The 19,456-nt window shown below is 46.0% G+C and overlaps 1 protein-coding gene across 2 annotated transcripts in view; it reads right to left on the minus strand.

Annotated features, from left to right (window-relative positions):
* Positions 1-18,930, minus strand: part of FRMD4A (FERM domain containing 4A) — a 181,977-nt gene extending 163,047 nt beyond the window's left edge. The window contains exon 1 of one of the 2 annotated variants that reach the window (XM_045533693.1): positions 18,829-18,929. The gene's annotated coding sequence lies outside the window, so the exon portion shown is untranslated. Of the gene's footprint in view, positions 1-18,828 lie in introns of both variants that reach the window. The other variant, XM_045533701.1, reaches the window with a different exon arrangement.
* Positions 18,931-19,456: the final 526 nt, after the last annotated feature.

Raw genomic sequence — 19,456 nt, forward strand, 5'->3', positions numbered from 1 at the left:
ACACTGGGGAGTGGAGCTGAGGGAGGGGATGGGCGAGGGAAGAGAGCTGTTTACCATAATAGTCTCAGGCCTGCAAAAAATGTTTTTAACCTAATTACTGCATGCCTACTTATTTACATCTCTGTGCAAAGTGAGTTACGGAGTTGTGACTCGCATTCATTTTTGAGGCAATACATTTATGAAACAATAAAATAAGAAATATTAATAACTCACTAGAATTGCACAAAACAAAGAACGAACACTTCAAGACACGCTTTATTAAGGAAATTACCAACACTCCCTAAACAACCTGCAATGCTGTCCTTTAAAACATTATCATCAGACAGAAAATTCAGATTTCAGAAGCATCCAGGCCAAGACCCTAGCACAGAGACTTAAGACTGTCAGCACATCTTCCCCGAGGACGGTCTGTTAACCCAGGGAGCATGGTGAGGACGCCGGATGCATGACAACAGCACCTTACAATCTGCCCTCTGACCCCGGCCATTCTGTGGCTCAGAAGGAAATTCCAAGGCCATGACGACAACTTCCCAGCACAAGTCACCCCTGGAACTCCTGCTTTCTGGGTCACCTCAAGTGTCACATCCTTCTCTCCACTTCCGTTTCCTTTTCAGAAAAATGAAGACCACTCTTGGTAGCCCAAAGTTGCAAGACCACAAAATCTCAATAATCATTAAAGAACTGCCCAGAGAAGATGCATGAACACAACGCATTCACAGTAGCCTCAAGAAACTCAACCCAACAGGAAATACACAAACAGAAAGGACCTCAGGCAGCTTAAAATTTGTTAAAAATATTCATCCATAGAGATACATATAGTTAGTACAATGGTTACTATGGTGAAGCAGATTAACATATTGATCGTCTCACGTAGGTACTTTTTTATGGGATAAGAGCACATAAACCTACCTATTTAACAAACCCCTAGTATAATTTTAACTTCAGTCCTCATGTTGTACACTAGATCTCCCTAGAGTTGTTCATCTTACATATCTGCTCTGTATCTAGGTCTCTATATACATCTCTATGCATCCCATACTATTATGAGGTAAACCTTGAAGATGCACAATGAAATTTATTTAAAAAAATTCATCCATTCCCTGCCCACACTTCGCCTTCACCATGGAAATAACAGAGACAACCACTGAAACTTTACAATCTTTTCAGTCTTTAAAGGTTACAGGCACGTGGGGTCTCCAAAGTAAGAAGACAATGACAGGAAAGGCAATCCAGGTACGAGACACTAGAAGTCTCACTCGGAGACACTGACTTTGTCCCTCTCTTGCCCCATGACCTCTGGCAAGTTATTCCACCTCTGTCTTCATCATGACCCTCCTAGACTTAAAAGCAGAATATACACAGGTGTGTCCTTGAGGCTCCTGGCTGCTGAATACAGCTGTTGTTTATAAACCCAGATGATAGTTATTAAGCGAGTGGCTCTACTACAAACAAAGGAACACGACGATGTGACATCGTAGAAGATGGAAAGAGCAATGCATTCTTCAAAGCTCAGCCCTCTGCAAGTTTGCATTCCACGAGGTCGTAACCGGGGTGGGTGATTTCCTGGAGAATCTCTGGAAAGCACAGTCGAGAGACCCAGCTGCTGCTTGGGTCTCTCTTCTCCACCCACGGCCGGAGGAAATTGGGTTTTCTCTGGGAGGGCAAAAGAGAAGTCCCCGGTGTGAGGACCCGGTGGTCTGTGTGCGTTCAAGCCACAAGTCCTATAGCACAAGCAATTGAACTGTTTCCACAGGGTACTGCAGGGCCCAGTGTCAGGAAACATTAGTAATCAGTTTCTGGGCCTAAAGTTTAGGCATCAAAGAGGGCACCTGGGCACATAAGAGGTGGGGACAACCAGGACACTCTCCCGATGGTCTAACGGGATCTCACTGAAGAGGAGCTCCCCCTCCCAAAGCTCAGCTTCGGGCTGTGGGGGAGGAAGGGCATGCTTTTCACCTTGCAACTTGACATCCCAGTTTGAGGACAAGCCATTGGCGTGGATGTTGGACAGGTGCATCTCAGATGTGAAAGGCCCCAGGTTCAGCAGGTGCACGTCAACCCAGGGGCCAGAGTGGACCATCACCCTCCCCGTGTCTGGAAGCTCTGACTAAATGGTCACAAGGAAATAGACACCGGCAGGTGCAATCGCACGGGCCCCGGAGTTAGGTCACGCACCGTGGACACCACGTTGGAGAGCGCAGAGCAGCAAGCCACACGTGGGTGGCAGGCGGGTGCAGGAAGGCCTCCAGGCTCCTGGTAGGCAGCAGCGCTTTCTGTGTGACATTCCAACTAGCTACTAAAGAACAGGACACCTATGGCTGGGTGCGGTGGCTCACACCTGTAATTCCAGCACTTTGGGAGGCCGAGGCAGGAGGATCACTTGAGGCCAGGAATTCAAGGTTACAGTGAGCTATCATACCACCACTGTACTCCAGCCTGGGTGACAGAGTGAGACCATACCTCCAAAAAAATAAGAACAGGATAGTCTCTTCTGGGGTCCGCCACTGCTAAAGTATCTTTAGAAAACAGGACGTCAGATCATACCCTTTTTGTCCAATCATATTTCTACATGGCTGTCTACACTTTACTGAACATAAGCATAAAAATGGACAATTCCCCCTGGATCTTTGGGTCTTCATTTTGAAGGCTCTCGTGTATACACATTTGGTATTTTAATAAGTTTGTATGCGTTTTCTCCTATTAAGCAATCTGCTTCATGTCAGTGGTTTTCAGCAAACTTTTAGGGGGCCACGGGCCTTGGTCCCTATACACATACAGACTGCAGAACTCGGAATGCTGTGCCCACCTACAGGATGGCCAGGGAGGGGCTGCAGCCTTCTGTCCAACCATGCCAGGTCATCTGTGGCTCTGGTAGGGTGGGCAAGGAGGCTGGTTCTGGGCAGGTGATGTTTGGGTGGCTTTGCCTAGCACTGAGCAAGCTCTGGGACTTCACAGAATGGAGCTCCACGGGCCCTGGTTGGACGTAGAGACGGGGTGTTCAACCAGACAGGGGACTTGGAGTTCCAGTTATTTTCCCCGGCACCAGTGGCCCCCAGGGTCCTCCTGTGCTAACCGTTGATCGCTGATGGAAGGAATGCTGAAGTTGGCTTAAGAGAGGAGGTTTAGGAATATCGACATATGACGTGTCAGGTACTGTTCTTACACACACGTCATTCTTATTCACAGCACACGTGTCCATGCAGACTTCCTGCCAGGGCAGCTGAGCGAGGTATAAACTCCAAAGAAATGGAACATGCAAATAAGCAGTAGGAACATATATACACCTGCCTCACGTCCAGCTGCTCCCCTGTGGGGACAGTGAAAAAAAGAAGAAAGAAAGTGACACCTGTTCTTTGCCACACTGGAGCTGTGGCTTCAGTATCTGAGTGACAGAGGCTGTATATATGTTTGTTTGTTTGGAGTAGAATGAAGAGGCTTTTTCCAATGGAAAAGACAAATATCTACCCTTTCCTTTGTTTTGATGACTGTACTTGGAATTTTTAGGATAGACAAAGAGGGTTCGATGGGGACCCCAGACAGTTTTTTAAAAAATCCAGAAAAAGATAAGGTTAAGAAAAGAGAAAAGGTTGACTCTTTAGATCGAAAGAGAATATGGTCTGTCTGAGATGCAGACTTTCAATGTAAAATTTTGATCACATAATAATAATAAAGTTAAATGAGAAAGTGAAGATTGAGACATCCTAAGAACAGAAAGTATCATGTGCATAGAGAACTCCCAAAGGAGACTGGATTTTAGTAAAACATAGACAAAGCATCAAAGGCACATGACCTATGAGGAATATGTTCAATGCACCCCAAGTTTGTAGGAAGGATGCTGGAAAGTTGAAGCTGATGTTCAAAACAAGGACAGTCTAAGGACAACAGAAGAATCTTTAAAGATAATGTTCAAAGCTAGAAGAGCATGGAAAGAAATGGACTTATGGTTTGGAGTCAGTGGATTTTTGTTAACAGATGAACAGCTAAACCACTCAGTTCCTGTTTGGTCTCAACCTTCTCAGCCAAGAAGACAAAGAAGGGATAGCACTGAAAGAATATAAACTAACTGCACCTGTCTCCCCCACGTAAATCCCAGGTGGTTCATAAAGTTAAATTTGATGATTATTTATTATATTTACCTAAGCAATGAATGAGCCCAAAGGGAAAAAAATCTATAGATTTGACTACATTAAAAATAATTCTAAAAAAAATAATAATAATTGTACTCCACAAAGCCCCCAAAGCAAAAATAAAAATTATATGCCAATTTCAGGAGGGGATAGTGACACCTATAATGAGGGATTAATATGTTAAAGATAAAATTGTTTAATTAGCAGATAATTACAACTTAATTAGAAGCCCACTAACACCCTACAGGAAATAAACTAAAACTAGAATGCAAATAGCTAATAAGTTCATATGCTTCGCTCAGTCATTTCCCTTCTAGGAATTTATACTAATGAAATCAGAGAAATGGAATTAAAGAATCATATGTAAAAATGTTCACCACAGTGTGTATTTACTCAAGTGCTTATGGATTATTTATTATGTGCCGGGCATCTTATTAGATATGGTAATAGAATGGTGAACATGATTTTGTTTCTATACTTAAGGCGTTTCTATGAGCCATGGAGAAAATACACAAGTTAACAGGCAAGTACAGAGTAATCAGTGTGACAATGGGGATGGGTACAAGACGCTATGGCGTGGGGTCAGGGGAGACCCTAACTCTTACCTGGTGCAAGTGTTGTCTGCAGAACAGGACAGCTGGCAGAGGCCAGGTAAGGGAAGAAAGGCTTGAATGGAGAGAACATGGCATGTTCTGGAAACTTCTGTCATGCAATGAGCTGGGGGACAGAGCAGTGGGTGGGCAAGGAGCAGTGAGAAATATAGCACAGAACCCTATTTATGAAAGCAGAGATGAGGCTCCAACGGTCTGAGGATGACCACATCGCTTACAAAATAGTAAGTAGCTGCTGAAAGTTGTTATCAAATCAATTTCACCATAAGTGAGGCCAAAGGGAGGGGAGTCTGGGAAGAGGGTTCCCATGGCAAATGTTGGGGCTCGGTGCCTAACAAGATGCACAACAAGCACTTGGAAAACGGCAACGTGATACTCAAATATAAGCTGTCTGTCTCAGTACATGCATTTCCCCCAGCGATCTGTAAATGTACACAGAAGGCATGTTTAGCAAATTCACAGACGGCAGAGAGATTCAGATGGAAGCTTCGAAATGTAAAACTTGGGATCATACTGTTGATGGTTTTGTGCCCCACTCTTAGTTCACACACCAGAAGCTCAGCATCCAGAATAAGGGAATGACAAGGCACCCCGTGTTCTACGATGGTTTCTGGAACTCTGGGTCCAACTCTGGGTACCACATTTTACGTAGGAAAAACAGAAGAAGCTGGAGTAAGACCACGGCAGGCTACCCCTTTACCCCACGACTTCCCGGGACTGATGGAAAAACTGCATACGGAACTTATGACATCGTAGGCTCTACTGTAGGGTGACCATAAAATCTATTGGCCATGACAAGACACTTTTGTGAGTGAGAAAGGAGGCCACTGCGATGACACGGAGAGCACAGGTACAAACTGGGACTGTCCCGGGCACATCTGGAGGGATGTATGTGAGGATTTGGTAACTGGATGCGTATAATGAGCAAGGAGAAGCGCTTTGCTTTCGGTGTGCAAAAAATAGAATCAATGCATGGAAATTCCAGAAGACACATTCAAATTCAATAGAAGGAAGAACTTTTGAACAAGCATCATTGTTCGAAATGGAATGGGTCCCCCTTATCACTGCTCATGATCAGGAAGGGGCCAGAAACCATGAGCCAGGGTAGTTGTAGAAAGGATTACCAGACAGATGGGCTCTAAGATCCCTTTCCCTCGTCGAATAAGCTGTGATGTAGAAGACGAGGATATCTACCCCAAAACAAGAATTCCAAGCATTCTAGCAACTGATGTATCACTTGTAATGCTTCCTGTTTCCATACGACATACAGTTTCATGGAACAAATATTCACAACATTCACTTGCTGCTTCAGAAGGCTTAAAAAAACTGCACTACAGACTAATAGGCACACACACGTTTTTCTGCTTTTTTATCCTACCAGTTTCTCTTGTATAAATGTGCAACTGAATGTCCTCTATGTAAAATGTAAAGCTGTGTGGAACAGTTGCACAAGTCTTTCGCAGGCCTAGGAAAGCATTTGTGTGCTTCATAACCAAGAGCCTCCACGGTGTTGCTAATAGGAATCTGCCTACTTTGCTCCAGTGTTTAATTTAACCTGTCATTTCAAATTTTAATTTTTAATATTTTGCTTACGGTGTGACCTATGGGAAGAGACACAGCGCTGTTTACAACTATGGGTCTTATTACACAATGTTTTCACAATTGTAAATATTTTATTGACATTAGAACGATAATATGTGTGATTGAAATGGAATGGTGTGACTGCCCTAATAGACACTCGATAAATATTTTTCATGAATTAATAAATATATATTTAAACAGCATATACCCTTATGTATCATTTCAAGGGCAGTTTCATAATAGAGGTACCGTAAAACTCAATTTGCATTCGGTGAGATATGTTTTAATTTGCCTGTTCTGTAGAAACATGCCCCCAAACTCAGGCTCAGGAACAAGTGCATTCTTTTTAGTTCATATACCTGTGCGACCACCTGGCAGGCAGAATCGACGTCAATCTGCCAGGGCCACACAGGGAAGAGTGTTCGAGAATGGGCTCTGCTTCCCATAAATGATCCTGTCTGTGTATTCCTATACTACAGTCATACGCTCCATGACTCCCCAGGGATGTGTGGGGCCGAAAGTAGGCATTCTAGACCATCTGCAAGCTTTCCAAATTCCACCCTTGGGGCTTTGATGGCTCTTGACATGTAGCGGGAAAATGGCCACCTAAGCAACTGGTATGGCTCACCAGGCCACCTGCTTTGGCTGAATCTGCATTAGACATGAGGCAGCCACCGGGTCCCAGGTGCAGAATCCAGGGCCTGAGTGGTCAGATGCCAAGTCCTGCCGCATTTAGCAGGAAGCACCCCATCCCCACAGCTGACCCCAGTAAGACTCTCAGATGGGACCAAATTCCCAGTGGCATCACAGCAAAACACATCCGAGGAATACAGGTGCCCCAGAACTTGAAGACCAGTTCTGCAGGGTGGTCTCCTGGTCCCAGCTCTGGGAGGTCGAAAGCAAGCCCCTACCTCTCCCCACCCTGATACGGAGCTGCAGGGAGGAGAGCTTGGGGACCTGTAGTGCTTCCACCGAGGGGAGGGGTGACAGCTATTTTGACATCAGTACGGGGCAGTCCCTCTGGGCTGGAGGCTGCCGCCTTTATGTTTAGATAAGAGAGTTCTTTGGAAAGGATTCTGCTAGAATGTCATTGGCAGGGAGTGCTCACTCTTGCAAGGAGCTGCGCTGAAGATCCCTCCCTCCATTCATCTTGGGGGAGGTTCCAACACTGGCCAGCTGTCCCAGACAGAGACCCGCCCAGGGGCGCCTGGTTCTGCGGCAGCAGCTCCCGGGAGAGGACAAGTTGCAGAGCTGTTCTCTTTGTTACCCAACACCATGTAACCACAGGGGTAGGGGATGAGGCTGGGAGACTACGGGAAATGAGGGGAGAAAAGGATGAGAGGGAAACTGCAAAACCTCAAAGATTTCCCTCCACCCCCAGTCCTGTCCACTCCGAGGTCTACAAGCCTCGCAGCAGAAATGCTGTCACAGAAAAGCATTCGGGGCCTTGAAATGCAATGACCATGGCAAACAGGAGTGCTAAAAATATCCAGGGTGCACATCATGAGTGAGCAGTTACAGAAATAAAGATGTTATGTTGTATCTGTTAGTCAAATCAAGAATTCTAATTGGACACAGAAACATTTCTCAGAGCTTTCAGCAGGGGATAATCACTGTGTTGACTACTCATAAAAAAAAGAAAGAAAAGGCTGAAACCGAGCCTACTGTTCGGACCGTTTCCATGAAAGAAGGAAGGAGAGAGATTTTTTTGCCTGGATCGGAGCTGATTAAAAGACGGCAGCTTCCTGATCTTTGCTCCTTCCCGGTGCACCTGGCAACACTGGTGGCAAACAGGTCACCATGTCACTCCAAGCCCTTTGGCAATCAAACTTCAGTGTATTTGCACTCTAACCTTTAGAAAAAGACCCAGAAGTGAGTCTGTGATTAGATAACGCTATGGGGAAAGCCAGAATTTTAAATCAGGACCAAGACATGAGGGAGGGACAATGATGGCACGTCACAACCTTCCTAGTGCCCAGCACTGAGCTTTACACATAAAAGATTCCCAGTGAAAATGATTGACTAAAAGTCTGGAGTTACAGTTCTTGATTGCAGTGACGGTTTCACGGGTGTAGACGTATGTCAAAACGTATATGCAACAGTACACTTTAAATATGTGCAGTTTGTTATATATCAATGACATATCAATAAATCTGCTTAAAATATGAAAGTCAGAGACATCTCTTTCACATGTTCAAAAGAGATCATTGGGAGAATGATATGGAAGCTTCCATTTGTGCAACTGTACATCTCAACAGAGTTCTTTGTACTCTGAGCAATCACTTAAGTTTTTACACATTATATCTTTTTTTTTATTTTTGGAGACAGGGTCTTGCTCTATTGCCCCAGCTAGAGTGCAGTGGCATCATCATAGCTCACTGAAACCTCAAACTTCTGGGCTCAAGTGATCCTCCTGCCTCAGCCTCCCAAAGTGCTGGGACTACAGGCGTGAGTCACCGCGCCCGGCTTATTTATTTATTTATTATAGCAGTTACCAACTTGTAGCATCCTCTGTCTTTTACTTATTGATGGCGTGTTTTGTCGGTCCCTTCCTCTTGGAAGGCAAGCTCCCTGGGGGATAAGACTTTCTCTGTTTTCCTCCCTGAGACATTTCTGGAACCTAGGAGGCACACCAATAAGTACTCGTGGAATGACTGAGTGAATGAATGAATGAATGAACTTGTAGTGCTCAAACACTCTCTGCCATTGTGCCAGCTGGTGGTTCCCAGGCTGCCCCTTTCATACAAGAAATGAGAGCTGTCACACTGTCCCTATTCTCTTGCCCTTCGACACAGAAACAGGCAAAGAGAAGGCAGAGACCAGAGCAGAGGCAAGAGCCACCCACAGGGAGGGCCACTGGGCTGAGCAGGAAACAGCACTCATAGGCACGTGGGAATGTGACAAGCAGTTACTAAGTTGCAATTCTGAGCCCCTCCCAAATGCCAGCCACAAAGCTGGGTGCCGTGGGTTCAACCATAGAGAAGACACAGTCCTTCCCTTAAAAAGCTACAGTGGTGAGCGGGGCACAGTGACTCACACCTGTAATCCCAGCACTTTGGGAGGTTGAGGAGGGAAGACTGCTTGAAGCCAGGAGTTCAAGACCAGCCTGGCCAACACAGTGAGACCCCCGTCTCTACAAAAAATAGACAAATTAGTCAGGCATGGTGGTGCACACCTGTAGTCCCAGCTACTCAGGAGGATTGCCCAGGAGTTCAAGGCTATGGTGAGCTATGACTGCACCACTGCACTCCAGCCTGGACAGAGCAATGAGACCCCCGTCTCAAAAAAAAAGAGGGGGGAAGTAATTGCAAAGCCTGAGGTCCAGATAAGGTCAAATGTGCTCGTGGAGAGGTGAGGGTGCAGGCATGTGTGTGAAGGATAACATAAGAAAGGAAGTTTAAGAAATAAGAAGCCACTCGATCGTGACGGGCCTTTCATTCCATGCTAAGGACTGTGGTCTGTTGGGAATGGAGGCACGAAGGGGGACAAAGCGGTGGACAGATGGCGGTGAGGGGTAGGAAGGTGACAAAGGGACAAACTACACTGATTTCACAATGACTCAGGACAGACAGGCGGTCCTGAGCTATGATGATGCTGACTCAGTGGGCACCTCGCCCTAAATGCACCTGGGAGGACAACGTGTGACCGAGGCATTGGAGAAATGTGATTTAAAAGGCTCACTACAGCCCAGCCGCATCCCCGCAGTGGAGCAGAGAGGAAGCGTGAGGCAGGCGCGGTGACTGAGTCACCACAGGACAATGAGGGCTGAGCCTCAGGAGGAAGGGGAAGAGGAGTCATCAGAAAACCACAGGTGGGGCTAAGGAACAACAAAGGGAAACACACCAAAGCATCTGCAAGCCCTGGAGTCCTAGCCAGCAAGGATCCTTTGGGGAACAGTATTTAGGGAACATGGCTAAGTGGTCAAACCCAGAGTGACCCATTTCAAAGCCAGCCTGACACACAACCTCACTCTGGGAGGGTCCCAGCTGGGGAAGCTGCAGGATTTGGGCTCCCCCAGGGCGTCTACCTTACCAACAAGGAGCAATGGGTGCTTGAGCACTGGTTTTTCTCTGTGTCCAACGCAAAGCCAAAAATCACAATCTGAAACTTAACAGTGCATGGAACGTTTCAGTTGAGTTTTGTCAGTGCTCTAAGGAGGGTGATCGGTTCTATTGGCAACAAGAAAAGAAGAATCTAGCTGCATAAGAAACAAAGGATTGTTTTGGGATATTATTCTCCGAGTCTTTGGCTATCTTTCCAGGTTGGAAGTTTAGATCTCGGTATCGAAATAGCACAAAACCTCTATTGACTAATTTGTAACCTTAGGAACAGAAAAGCAGGCAAATGAAATCATTGTGGATTACAAAAGCCATATTTTCCACAATAAAGCAAGGAGGGAACCACAAACAAATACCAGCTTATAATTTCTCCATAAAATGACAGACACACCCCACCTTGTCCAGGCAAAAGATGGCCATAAGCTGTCCCTTAGGGTTCATCTAAAATATATCCTAGTCTTGGATGCAGAGAGAATGTTCTATAAATACTTTCCCTGTTTGTACTTGCTGTGTAATGTTTTTCTTCTGCTGCCTGTGTCTGCCTGTTCAATCAGGCTCCGGAAGATGGTTCCTCCCTCATTCTGATTTATTTTATTTCGCACCTAGCAGGTCATTAAGTGATTAAATAATTTTTGATGAAAATTATGCAAATTGGCACTTTGGCTTTTCATACCACAAGGAAACTATCTCAGTATTTCCAGAGTAGTCGCCATCCAGGCTTATTTCTGCCATTAACTTGTTGCATTAATTACTGGAGTGAAATACATTAAATAAGTAGGAGTTGAAAATCTTCCTAATTAATGGCAACGAATGGGAAGTAACCAAAGAATATTAGGCAGTGATTGGGTTTTTGCCTTTGCTATTAAGACAGGGAAGGCATTGCCATTCGTTGACACAACCTTGGTCATTCTTGTTTCTATTCTAGGGTTTTTTCAAGATAAAAGCCTGAAGAGCGTTTCTGATCATTTTTAAAAATTGAAAATTTTTAGAAAGGTTGGTGATATGATCCATTAGTGCAAAGGCAAAATCATCTGTCTTCTCTTCCTTCCTCTCCCCCAACCAACCCTCTCTACTTTGATCTCAGAGACTCATGGGAGACCCCAGATGCAGGACAGCCCTGGCCTCTCTCATTCCGTTTCACTGCCAGGAGACTCTACTCCATCCTGTCATCTGCCATTCTTCACAAACCTTCCCTGCTCCTGACAAGATAAGGCTTGCTAGGGTCATGCCTTTACCTGCAGAGCCCTTTCTGGAAGGCTAGGTGACACTTAGGAAATAGCAAAGCTAACATCTGTTCCCATTATGCTACTTCTCTCTATAAAACTCATTTCCATGTTTTAAGTGAGGATGCACCATTTATTTCCACAGTATCTCCACTCTCACACCCAGCTACCTTCTTGCACCCCAGTGGGTTCTAAGGCCCCTCAAAGTTTGTGTTATTGAGACTTCCAGTGGCATAAGTAAGCCAAGTGGGGGAGGCGAACACAGAGACAAAATTTCTTACTCTAAGAGTCTCTCATACTTTTTGATCATTCAATGCTTCTCAAGTATTATCTCATTTGCTCTTCTGAATGTAACTTTTCTTATAAACCAGACAACTGAGGCTCAGAGAGATTCCGTCATTCACCCAAGGCCTCATAGGTAGTAAGTGGCAGAGCTGGTGAGGCCACCAAACCCAGGGTGAGATGATGTCACAGTCCCCTCTCTGCCACACTGTGTTGCATCCTGTAAATCCAGGTCAGAAGCCTGGGATTCCAGACCTGGTGCAGCAGCTGAGACCTTGGTGTGATCTCTCCATGCCTGTAAGCTCTTCCTCATTTGCAAAATTGATCTACATACACCCTTGCATTCCTAACATGCCATCTCTCTAAAAGGTTAGGAAGATGACCCCAAAAGCAATCACAGAAACAACAAAAATAAATAAATGGGACCTAATCAAATTAAAAAGCTTCTGCACAGACATGGAAATAATCATGAGAGCGAATAGACAACCTACAGAATGGGAGAAAATATTTCCATGCTATATATCCAATAAAGAGCTGATAACTAGAATCTATAAAGAACTCAAGCAAATCAGCAAGAAAAAAATCAAACAATCCCATTAAAAAGTGGGCAAAAGACATGAACAGAAACTTTTCAAAAGAAGACAGACTAATGGCCAACAAAACATGAAAAAATGCTCAACATCTCTAATCTTCAGGGAAATGCAACTCAAAACCACAACGAGATATCACTTAACTCCAGTGAGAATGGCTTTTATCAAAAAGTCCCAAAACAACAAATGTTGGCATGGATACAGAGAGATAGGAACACTCTTATACTGCTGGTGGGACTGCAAAACGAGTACAACCTCTATGGAAGGTAGTACTCAGAGAACTAAAAGAAGAACTACCATTTGATCCAGCAGTCCCACTACTGGGTATTATCCCAAAGGAAAAAAGACATTCTATAAAAAAGACACCCGCACTTGAATGTTTATAGCAGCACAATTCACAATTGGAAAGATGTGGAAACAACCCAAGTGCCCATCGATATGTGAGTGGATTAATAAAATGTGGTACATGTATACCATGCAGTTCTACTTAGCCATAAAAAAAAAAATGGTGAACTAATACCTCTTGTATTACCCTGGATGGAGTTGGAGACTATTCTTCTAAGTGAAGTATAATAAGAACGGAAAAACAAACACCGCATGTACTCAGCATTAAATTGGAACTAATTGATCAACACTTACGTGCACATAAGAAATTAACATTCATTGGAAATCAAGCAGGCGGGAGGGGGGGAGGAGGGGACAGATAAAGTCACAGCTAATGGGTACAATGCATACTATCCGGGGGATGGGCACACTTACAACTTTGACTCAAATGGTACAAAAGGAATTTATATAACCGAAATGTTTGTGCCCCATAATATTGTGAAAAAGTAAATAAATAAATAAATAAAATTAAAAAAAAATGTTTGACCTGACCAATCATCCTAATCACATGTGCACGGGGTTCATAGAGGACACTGAACTTGGAACGTGCCAGGCAGCCCTTGCCCACGGTAGCCGTCACCACTGTTGCCTTCTGCACATCTCTTCCCTCCTGCCAAGACCTGCAGGCTACATCTGTGCTACTGGTCACTCTGCAGTTCCTCTGTTGCAAAACACTCAACCACCCCAATAAAAGGGGATTGAGAAGGCAGAACACTGCCGTCCATTGTGCTCCGCTCCATGTCTGCTTCATGTCCTCGTCACCCTCCCCTCTCTTCTCTGAGCAACAGAGGAGTAAATATGGGGTATTTCTTGGCCGTAGCCAGAAGGAGCAGGGATGGGTGAGCCAGCATTCCTGGCAGGTGTGTTGTCACCCAGCTGTGCGTGGCCTGCACTCTTTGGTCTCCTAGCCTGGGTTTGTCACATCTGTATACTTCTTCCCAGGCATGTGGTGAGAGCGTAATTGTGCATTTTATGGTCATGAATGGCACAGCCTGGCGACTGGCCAATGATTATTTCCATTCCCTGTCATGCATTATCAATCTAATTCGCCATTACACGCCATTTTTTTCATGCATTCCTCCTACGGCAAAGACAAAGGAAGGCAAGAGCCCTGTGAGGAAGCCTGCAACACCAAAGACCACGCTGATTCTAGTAGAAACTGTAGAGTTATAGCCTCAAGTTTGGGGGGAGAGGTTTCGGCCAATCTGAAGTGAAAAATACCATTAACATGTTTAGTATTTTGCATTAGGATCAAGGATCCAGACTCTAAGGTTGTAAAGCATTGCTAACTGAGAAAGAAGAGCCGCATCACAGCACAGGCTAAGATTAGACACAGGAGTCCCGAACAAGGGACATTATACTTTAGATCACTGGGTTTTCAGGTTTCTAATGACACCTGAATGGATCCACGTTGGAGTGTGGTATCATACATTCACTCTGTGATTTGCTTACTCAGTAAGGATGTAGGCCACAGTACTTATCATGAGCAGCAGGGTAAACGTACTGAGTATGATGTGAACAAAAAATAGGCAGTAGCCATATATTGGTAAATAATTGCTAAAATGACAGGAGCAAAGAAGGAGCACGTGCATGTTGCAGAGTTTGGAGCTACAGGTATGCGTTACCAATGCCCTTGACCATGGACGACAAGTTTCTTCTTGCATTGCATCATGGGATGGCCGAAGCTCACCTTTAAAACCAAAACCTAGAAAACATGACACGTGATAGAGAGTGTGCTTGCTAACAAGCTAGATCCCCCGAGAGCTGTCTCTGAATTGGAGTGAGTTAGGCTTGCGCATCTGTAGGAGGTTACTTGTCCAGTTCAAACGGAGGCCACCAGCTCATTTTTTCTCGATTATTTGGTAGTAATAAGTCCACTGAACTGAACCAGATCTTTCATATTCTTCTATTACTTTCCAACAATTGTGGTCTTTATTCTTAGCAGTAATTTCCATCTTCAAAGAGAAGAGTATTTCTCTTTGGGGGGAAGATACCCGATTTCCACTGATATAATTAAGAACTGAACACACACACACACACACAGAGACACTCATTAGCACCCAAAATAAGCCTTAGTGCAATTGACTAAACAGTAGCAACAGCTTTGATCATCTTCTGTAAAAGTAAGAGAGGAACAATGATAGATATTTTTAGGATAATGCTACTCGTGGTGGAGCTGGCTGCCTTCAATGTAGGGTGTGTCTAAATTATTCCTTATAAGAGAAAGACATGCTGATCCCACGGGACAGAGGAAAGGGTGGCAGGTGATGGATTCAGGGAACTAAAAGGAAACTGCTGTGGACAGAATTTTTGATAAGCTGGATTTATGCTGATGTGGAAAACTTCTCCCAGAAGAGAACAGTGAAACCGGCTGGCCTTTGTGTGCAAGGGGGACTCTGAAGCCCAGGGTTCCAAGAGCTATTGTGCCTGCTCTGGAGATGAAATGTTCTAGGAAGAGCAAAAACAAAAAAATGGAAAATACTACCAGTGTACTTCAGTCCGATGACAGCTAGAGAGAACGACACAAGATAAAATACTCCCAGCTCACCCTTGCTCAACAGATCAGAGTTTTAGTAGCCACCTTTCCCAGATGTTCCAACTGTTTGATATTGCTCATTATAGGAAAAATTCAAGTATCTACATACCCTACACAACTAATGCACTAATCCCTTCTCTTCCTTTTCTCACTTGGATGTCTAAGTCTTTGGAGACATCTAATATCTTGTTTTGTAACTTTCATGGCATTTTCAGAGAGCAGTGGAAGAAGGAGAATCAGAAATGAACACAGTGGGTCTATGGCCATACCACCCTGAACACGCCTAATCTCATCTGATCTCAGAAGCTAAGCAGGGCCGGGCCTGGTTAGTGCTTGGATGGGAGACATGGACAAAAGTAGTGTCCTGGGGAGGTCACAAGGGAATGTGGGCCTGGGTTACCTAGGGATCCTGCTAAGATAAGGGAGCTCCTCTCTGGCTCCTTGTTTTATCTCAAGAGGAATGTAGTTTTTAGGGTTTAGATTGAATAATCATTGGAAGATCATTACCCTATTGCCCTCCTATCAGCAGGCATTAGAAATCACTTCTAATTGAAATGCTGAGATTTTTCAAAATGCGTTAACCTAAGCAGAGAATTTCTGCCAGAAATTTTATCATCACATCAAGTGATACACAAAAAATGAAAGCTATGAGTTAAAGTCACCAGTGAACCCAGACTCAAGACAATCGGATAACTATGTAGAGTGTAGCTTAAAAGAACTTCATAAGCTAGTTAGCGGTTAGCAAGCCTTGACATATTGAACTAGAAATTCTCCAGAAGTTATACCGTTCCTTTGATCTTCCAAAGCTTTAGATTGTAAATTGTTGCATTGTATTTTCATTCCGTGTGGTGTGGCGGGCTAAATGCAGCTCTTGTAAGGGATAAGTATATGGTTTGCAGGACACATGTGAACAGAACTACAAGCATTTTGCACACACACATGCCGGCAAAAACAGTGTGAGCACAAGTGGTATATTTATGCAGTAAAGCCAGCAATGATCTTGGAAGAAGGTCTCGCCCCACACTTACTCAAAGACAAAGGTAGCCAGGCATGTCCCCTGAATAAGAGATTTCCTGAAATTTCCTTCTCATCACTCTCTTTTCCACCACAAACCAATCACATGTTTTTCACCCCCTCAGCAAGGTCGACTCAAGAGTCTTTTCCTTGACAGCTCTTGCTATCTGCTATTCCACCATGCTTCTTCTTCCAAGTTCCAATCAAGGACTCATTTCTTATCTGTTTCTTTGACCTCAGGCTGTAACTTTGCTGTAACAATAAAACCCAAGGTTGTATACATCTGGGATGCAGTTCCCATGGATTATGAAATCAGCAACTCACTGAACCTCAAGGGGCCTCAGTTTCCCCAATGACAAGACATTGCTAATGGCACTAGCCACCTGCCAGGCTCTCAGGGGACTCAGCAACAATGTCTTCAAATTACAGAGACCCAGTGCCATAAATAACAAGTCTTATTAATAAAATTAGTCCAAGACAAATGCCAAAAAGACTATGGCAACAGTAGTAGCACATCACACTTGGCCAGAACAAAAGAGGGTGGAGAGATTGTCTGATCCTCATTCCTACTGTTTCCCTTTAATGAAAGAAGATTTATTTAACTTTTGTCTAAAAGGTTACTTCTACCCACACAACTCTCTTCATCAGGCATTACTTCTTTCCAAGTTATCTGCAGGCAACATATTCTATTCATTGGTTGGACAATGCAGGGCTGATTTCAAAGCATGTCCAAATATTGCCTCCAATTAAATTAATTACAGCTATTCAACCTCTCAGGACCAAATGGGTTCAAACCTATTTGCCATGGGACCCTCATTCCTGCTGTGCCTTAAAGAAACTCAAACTTCATTTGCAGCAGAATGGATCCAAGAGAAGACAATGTCCAAGCTGGCTCATCTCCTGACATTCGAGGTTGCAAGAGACAAGTAACACTTGGAGAATCAAAACCAGATTTCTGCTGATCTGAGGCTTTGGTCTTCCAGCTCTGTTCAAGTTATGCTCCACCACAAACGAGGCCAAATGCTATGGCAATGAATGGGCTTGATGCCATTTAAAGACCAGAAATAAAACAATGAAATGTGTCCACCCCCCTCCCCTCCCCAGCAAAAGCACTTTGTGTGCATTAAAGATGGTACGCATAGCTAAATTCCATAAAGTTTAAGGGACAGACTATTGCAACTCCTTGGGTACTTTCCCGGGACTCAACGTTGGCTTCCCGAGATGAACTCAGCAATCTGGGCTCTTTGGTGCTTTCCCACTTAGCAGTCACGCTTTTGGAAAAGGACGACACTTACGGATGCAGAGGAGGAAGGGAACCCTCAATCAGGTAAATGCAGATGTCAGTCCAAAATGGAACAGGCTGTCATCACCGAATAGCTCGGATTTAGAAATGTGCCTATGTAGGTTTTCCGAGCAACCCTTTCAGCAGTGTCTGAACGAAGCCAGAAACAGCAGCAGCAGCCTCTACTGGGATGTTCCATTCATAGGGGAGACAGAGCCTCCTCCATTCATGGTGGGGTCAGGGAGTCTTTTACCGGCAGGCAGGCATTGGATCTCGTGTCTCAGCAAGCAGCGCTTCCCGGGGGGCTGGCACGGCTGCATCATTCAGAATGGGGATGTGTATTAAGAAGCCACCGCCAGAGCTATTATTAGATCAGCCATCCCTGGGAAATTTCGCAGAATACGCCTGAATCCACTGAGCAGTTACTCTGCTAACGGGGTAGTGGAGAAAGGCACCGGCTTGCCGGTTACACACAGGCAGCCCACACAGCGCTCAGAGCAGCCAGGACTGGGTAATCTTTGCTGAATTCAACATGCACCAGCATTTGGGCAGCTGCCTACGATACAGAAGCGATGCATTTAGCCAATTTTAAATGAGCACGTGCTAAAGGGGGTTCCCTCCTGTCCTCCCCTTCTCCACTCCCCTTTTCTCTGCATCAAACTTGCTGCAGCCATTTGGAATGTAAAAAGGCAGTCAGTCCATCTTAGCGGTCCCAGGCAGCCTGCGATCAGCCGCCGGCCTCCTGCCACCCTTGTCTGAAACGCCCTCTCCTGCACCCAAAGGACGGGGACTCCCCTGTCACTTCCAGAAAATGTTTAAAAAAAAAAAACCCATCAAGCTCTACCTACAGCAATGTCCTTTCCTGCCTCCCTGGGTAAATGAGACAGTGTGCGATTTGAGGTGCCCAAGGGAAGAGTGTGTGTATAGGGGGCAGGGCAGCAGCAGGCAGCATAGTATGTGCCCCACGTGGGGTGTGTATTTCAAAATTGTAACATAAGCGAAATAAAAGACGCCAAGCCCCCAGTCCAGAAGAAGTGGAATGTCCCTTTGCCCCAGCCCAGCAAGAAAAAAAACGGAAAGAGAAGTGCTGCATAATCAATGTCGCCCTGCCATGGCCACTGGGAAACAAAGACACATTACCTTTTATTTTTTGCGCTTCCCGGGGAGCCGAGGAACTTCGGGCTGGAGGCGGCAGGTCCGCGGGAACCGGCGTCCCATCCGCCCCGGCGCAGGCCCGTGGCCTACCAGGCGGCCTCCGCGCCCGGCGCCGCCTCCCGCCCCGCGGCGCCCGCAGCCGCCCCGCCGGAGCTGGCGCGCCCCCGCCCGGGTCGGTCCCCGCCGCCGCCCCCGCCGCGGGCCCTGCGCGTCAGCCCATCGCCCGCGCTCCAGGCCGCACCGCCCCGCAGCACCGCGCCCCGGCCCACCCCGGCGGCCGCTGGGTCGGGTGCGAGCCGGGCACCGCCGCCCCCGCCCCCGATCCGGGACCGCAGCGCGCGCGCCCGCCCCCGCCTCCTCCGGCAAAGCCGGGGACGCCCCGAGTGGCCCCAGCTGGCTCCGGGTCCCCGCCCCTCCCCGCCGCACCCGCGGGCGACACAAAGTTCGCTCCCAACGAGGCTGCCGGCCGCGCGCGCGGGGTGCCCGGCGCGCCGATCCCCAAACCGAGCGCCCCTGCTCCCGCCCCCCCAAGCCCACCTGGACCCCCGCGAGAGGCCCTCGCCTACCCTGCGAGCCCAGACAGGCGGCTCCCTCGGCTGGAGGCGCAGCTCTT

The sequence above is a fragment of the Lemur catta genome, chromosome 1 (assembly GCF_020740605.2).
Source record: "Lemur catta isolate mLemCat1 chromosome 1, mLemCat1.pri, whole genome shotgun sequence".
Taxonomy (NCBI): domain Eukaryota; kingdom Metazoa; phylum Chordata; class Mammalia; order Primates; family Lemuridae; genus Lemur; species Lemur catta.